This window comes from Nicotiana tabacum, chromosome 15 (genome assembly GCF_000715075.1).
Source record: "Nicotiana tabacum cultivar K326 chromosome 15, ASM71507v2, whole genome shotgun sequence".
Classification (NCBI taxonomy): domain Eukaryota; kingdom Viridiplantae; phylum Streptophyta; class Magnoliopsida; order Solanales; family Solanaceae; genus Nicotiana; species Nicotiana tabacum.
Window position 1 is genome coordinate 20,980,143 of NC_134094.1, and position 6,452 is coordinate 20,986,594.

Here is a 6,452-nt window from a genome sequence, read left to right on the forward strand (position 1 = left end):
CTTTATCCTTTCCGGAATTATGGAACCGCACTCGTAAGTTCACCATTTGTCTTTTATTTCGTTAAAGATCATTCCATGTTGTTATTGACCCTTCTTCTTTTGCTTATTTCAGCGACTCGGCAGGTTCCACCTAGGGCTGAAGGCTTGGACAAGTAGGTCCAAAAATATTGGACGTTACTACGCCCGAGACCCGTACGTGGAAAGAATTATCCCTTAAATATGGGTGAAAGATCAAAAATCATGGTAAGCCAAACTCATCTTGTTTTTACCTTTTTGTATAAGGAAGTTGTTTAACCTTTCTCTCATGTTGAATTCAGGTCTACCCCAGGGCTCAGTTGTCGTCCCCGAGGAGGATGTCTTGGCTAATCCTGCTGATGCGGCGAAGATGTTGCAGGAGGCTTTTACACAGACAGATGTCTACGTGCCTGCTTCTGGTGTGAGTGCTTCTTCTCGGAGTCCCCGGCCAGAGAACAAGCAACCAACAATAAGATGTTCCTCCGTGGCCGGGAAAAAAAATAAAAAGTTGAAGAGCGCCGCTCCTAAGTCGTCTCCGAAAGTTATAGTGACGAGCCCCCCGCCAGAGCCGGCCATAGACACCGTAATGATTGACAATGATGGGGAAGCCAGCGAGGAGGAGGCTTCTTAACATAGAAGACGACGACCTTCCTCAGCTCAACAGACTTCTTAATTTGTTGAGTTAGTTACACCAATCGAGGACTATGCCTCGGCACTCTGGAGTATGAGATGGTAGAAAAAGTTAACACACGTTTACGGATCCCAGTCGTCGTGCCCGGTATTGTGAGGCTGAGTACCGGGTCCTTGTCGTCTTCAGTTGATGAGAAACCAACAACCAGCACTGCGCTTGCCATAACCACTTCTCATCCTTCAATCCCATCAGCTTCATCTTCTTACTCACCAACTCTTCCTTCGCCACCAGCAACTGCTACATCATCTCCACCGGCCGCAGCTGCCCGAGAAGAGGATGCCCCTCTCCCCTAGTCCCCAGTTCATGGGAACTTGGGCAAAATTATGTTGCCCCTCTGAAGATCCGCAAAGGAGGAGGAGTGTTACACTCTTGGTCTCTACCGGATGCCATATGTTGTCCCGATCGGGTGAACTTGCAAACTATCTGAAGCTTTTGGCTTCAGAAAAAGATGGGGGAGAAATACAAGCTCTCTCGGGAGAGTGTTGAACAATGCTATGCACAACACAGCAGCATTATATTCTTCGTTTCCTTCGTTATCTCTTCTATCTTTGATAAAGTATGATTTTGAATTATCATTCTTCATTTTTCAAGCCAACTTTCTTGCCTCCGAGGGCCTCCAAAGGTTGATTCGAGATAAGGAGGAAATTACCTTCGAGCGGGATCAACTTTTGGCCAAGCGGGACCAAACTACTACTCGCCTCTCAGAGCTGGAAGCTAAAGTTACTAAGGTCGTTGTGTTGGAGGCTCAGTTGCATCAAAGCGAGCAAGAAGTAGAGACCCTTAGCAAAGAAGTCACCCCATTGAGGGCTCAATTTGAAGAAGCTAGGGAAAAATGTGTTGAAATCCATAATGTCATTCTTGATGCATCCGATCGTGAGGCTGCGTCCACTGAAAGATTGAACAATTTGAGGGTGGCCTTGAACTCCAAAACTGAAGAGCTTGCTGTCGCTGGGGGTGAAGTATGCCTAATTGGAGGAGAAGCATGTAAAGACCATTGCGCATAATAGACTTTTAGCTCTATTGTCTGTGATCTCGATGTCAGCCTCCGGTCCGTTGGATCTGCATGGGAAAGCCTTTCTACCGAGGTTGACCAATGTAAAGAAGAACTCAAGCGTCGAGCGGCTTCCCTCATTGTTGAAAAAATATATGTTATGTACAGCATGAGGAGAAAAACCTTGGAAGAGTCTAAAGCTGGTGTCATTGACTTTGATGCCGAAATAGCTAAAGTCCGTGAGCTGGAGTTGGCTGCTAAAAGGGGTCTTCCGGCCAAGCCTGATGCTACCGATCCTTCTGGTTCTGGTTCTGAGTGCTCAGGAACTGAAGAGGAATCGAAAGGCGAAGATGCTGAAGGCCCAAATGACGAGGCCAAGATATCAAACCGGTGGCGAATCTACCCACTTCTCCTGGGGGCGTGGATGTTTCTCTTCCTCCGGGTTTCAGAGATGCAGCAACTTAGTCCTTGATTTATTTTTCAAACTTTTGTACTTGTGTCACTTGGCACATGTGTTGTAAATAAAAGCACTTTTCCGTTCAAGTATCATATAAGTTTCCCTTTCTGTGTACTTTCGTTTAAACATTTGCGCAAGTTTGCTCTTTGTGACTTTTTTCATTTAAGTGTTTGCACAAGTTTTACTATTTGCATCTAATCATGCAAGGCTTCGGTGTATTTTTCCCCGAAAGAATTTGGATTCTGGGCATAAGTTCTTTGTAAATCAACCCTTTAACGTGAGGGTTTTAATAAGAGAGGGCCCTCTTATGTTTACGGTGCTCTTGAAGAGGACGTATCCTGTTCATTACGCACTAGCATTTGAAGTACTTAATGATAAAATCAAATCATCGTTCGGACAAGAAACAAGATAGAAATAAAAGTACTTTAATTTATTCGTTCCATTTTCAAAAGTACATAAGCATTCGTTGTGCTAAAAAGAAATTACCATTTCTTGTGGCTAAATTATACAACTTGTTTCTAAGGAACTGGCCATGCAATCCCCGGTCCCGATGATACAACTATGCTTTCGGGTTTCATATTCCGGTCAAAGCGGCAGTCGTTGTTGCCATATCCTCATATCATTCCCCCCAGTGATCGAATGCGAAGAATGCATATTTGAACACTGGAAGTTTTACACCTTCGAGGGTTCCACTAGTGAATTGCTAAATAATATTCAGTTCAGTAACAAAATTCACTCTACATTAGGAATTTATGCTATCGAGCCAAAGATTATTTAACAATCCCCTAGTATCTTGCACTTGTGAACGGTCGGGTAATCTCCGTTCGATAGCAAACTCAACTTCCGGGTAGGAACTTTGCTATCGAGCGAAAGACTATCTAACCGCTCCGTAGTGGTTCTTCGCTTGTGTGCCATGTCATTAAAATATCTTATTGTTGTAGTTGAAACTTCCTTCATAGTATGCTTTCCGTTGCTACCTTGTTAAAAAACTTGCCAGAAAAAACCCAATTGGGACAAAAACCGGACAAAGGAAAAAAAGTGCAGCACATACTTTTAGTACAGGTGATGTTCATCAGCAATAATATCTCTTGAGGTGTGACACGTTCTAGTTGCTTGGAAACTTTTCTCCATCTTCATTCTCTAACTCATATGACCATTTCCCGGTGATAGCTGAAACCCGGTAGGGGCCTTCCCATGTTGGACCAAGCTTTCCCGCATTGAGTTCTCAGGTATTCTGAGTTACGTTCCTTAAATCCAAGTCTCCTATTTTGAAATAATGGAGGTTGGCTCTACGATTATAATATCTCTATATTCGCTGATTTTGAGCTGCCATCCATATATGCGCCAAGTCCCTGCGTTCATCGAGCAACTCCAAATTGACTAACGATGCTTCACTGTTTTCTTCTTCGCTTGGCCGGAAATATCTCATGGTAGGTTCACCTACTTCCACTGGGATCAGGGATTCTACCCCGTACCGAAGAGAAAAAGGAGTCTCCCCCGTGCTTGATTTGGTTGTTGTTCGGTATGCCCATAGTACACCTGGAAGCTCTTCGGGCCATTTTCTTTTAGCTGCTTCTAATATCTTTTTGAGATTTTATATGATCACTTTGATTGTTGATTCTGCTTGGCTATTTGTGCTCGGATGATAAGGTGATGATGTGATCCTCTTAATTTTCAACTCTTTGAGGAATTTTATGATTTTTGCGCCTATAAATTGTGGCCCATTGTCACAGGCAATTTCTTTTGGTATCTCAAATCTACAAATTACGTTCTCCCACAAGAAATCTACCACTTCACGTTCGTCGTTCTTCTAATAAGGACCTGTTTAAACCCACTTAGAAAAATAGTTAGTTAAAATCAAAAGAAATCTTACCTTACTGGGGGCCGACGATAGTGGTACGATGGTATCCAGTCCCCACTTTATGAACGACCATGGTGACAGAACCGAGTGTAGTGGCTCTGCCGGTTGATATACCAACGGTGCATAGCATTGACATTTATTGCATTTTTGAACATAAGCTTTGGCGTCTTGTTCAATCAGGGGCCAATAGTATCTTGCCCTTATTAATTTTAGTACTAAGGAATCTACGCCCGAGTGATTCCCGTCGATCCCTCATGGAATTCTCGCATAACATAATTAGCTTCGGAGGCTCCCAAACATCGGGCCAACGAGCCTTGGAAAGATTTTCTGTATAATTGACCTCCTTTGAAACTATATCGTGCGGCCTTAGTTCGTAGCTCCCTAGATGCGTTAAGATCCTCAGGCAGTTTCTCGTGTTTGAGATAGTCCAATATCGAGTCTATAAGTACGACCGTACCAGAGTCCGATCCTTTCATTTCCATAGACGATCCAAGGTTAGCTAATGCATCTGCTTCTGTATTTACTTCCCTCGGGATATGTGTGATTGACCACTCCCGAAAGTGAGCGAGCAAAGCCTAAACCTTCATTACGTATTATTGCATGCATTCCTCCTTGGCTTCGAAGATCCCGTGGACCTGATTTACCACCAACTGGGAGTCATATTTGATTTCTATGACCTCGGAGTCCAGTCCCCAAGCCAATTCGAGCCCTGCAATCAAAGCTTCATACTCTACCTCATTGTTAGTCAGTGGGAACCATTCTTATGGCCTACCTTAGGGTTTCTCCCAAAGATGTGGTTAGTACTATGCCGAGCTCGGACCCTTTTCCATTGGAAACTCCGTCTATGAATAGGGTTCAAACTCCTGAAGTCGATTCGGAAACCATCACTGCTTCTTTGGTTGCCAAAGGTAATAGTCCTGGACTGAAATCGTCCACGAAGTCGGCCAAAACTAGTGACTTAGTCGCAATCCTAAGTTTATATTCTATGTCAAATTTGCTCATATCAATGGCCCACTTGGCCAGCCTACCCAAAAGTTCAGGTTTATGAAGAATATTCCGCAAGGGAAAGTGGTCACCACAGCTGTCGGATGACATTGGAAATAAGGCCTTACTTCTCGAGCTGCGACTACGAGGGCTAAGGCCAATTTTTTCAGATGTGGGTAGCGATTTTTTGCTCTCAACAAAATTTACTAACGTAATAGATAGGAGATTGCATACCTTCTTCCTCACAGACTAAAACAACACTTACCGCTACCTCTGAGACTGCTAAATAGACCAATAGTTGTTTTCCTTCTTCCGGTTTCGATAGTAATTGAGGACTTGAAAAATACCTTCTCAAATCCCTCATATCTTGTTGACATTCCGGGGTCTATTCAAAGTTATTCCGAGAAGAAATGATGGCATTTCTCCGAAGACTGGGAAATGAATATGCTCAAGGTGGCAAATCACCCTGTTAGCCTTTGAACCTCTTTTACGCTTGATTGTTGGTCCGGGATATCTTCGGTGGCCTTTATTTTATTGGGGTTAACCTCGATCCCCCTTTGTGACACCAAAATTCCCAGGAACTTACCGGAGCTGACCCCGAACGCATTCTTCTCGGGGTTAAGATTCATGTTGTGCTTCCTTAAGATGTCAAAAGTTTATAGCAAGTGTTTGAGATGATCACCTACGTTCAAAGACTTAACAAACATATCATCTATGTAAACTTCCATGGTTTTCCCTATTTGCTTTTCAAACATCTTGTTCATGAGCCACTGATAAGTGGCTCCGGAGTTCTTTAGCACGAAGGGCATCACGTTGTAACGATATGTGCTGAAATTCGTGATGAACGAAGTTTTTTTCTGATCCTCCGGGTCCATTTTGATTTGGTTGTACCCGGAGTAAGATCGAGGAAATTCATTAACTCGTGCCCGGTCATTGCATCAATCATTTCATCAATGTTCGGCAATGGGAATGAATCTTTTGGGCACGCCTTATTTAAGTCCTTATAGTGTACGCAAATGCAAAATTTATTATTATTCTTTGGAACTACTACTATGTTAATTAGGCGATCGAGATATGTTGCCTCTTGAATTGAACCGATATCAAGAAGGCGAGTTACCTCTTCTTTGACAAATTTATTTCTGGCCTCGACAATAGGATGTTTTTTCTGTCTTATCGTAGGGATGTTGGGATCCAAGATTAGCTTGTGTACGATCACTTACGGTGGGATACTTGTCATATCCGCATGCGACCACGCAAAACAATTGACATTAAATTTAAGAAATTCAACAAATCCAGACCTGAGTTCAGGGTGCAATCCTATTCCCAAGTGGAATTTCCTCTCCAAGATTTTTTTGAATAATGCGACTTGCTCAAGTTCTTCCGATGTGGACTTTGTTGTGTCCTTCTCTTCTGGTACCTAGAAATACCTTGGTACCTGAGATTGAATTCATCT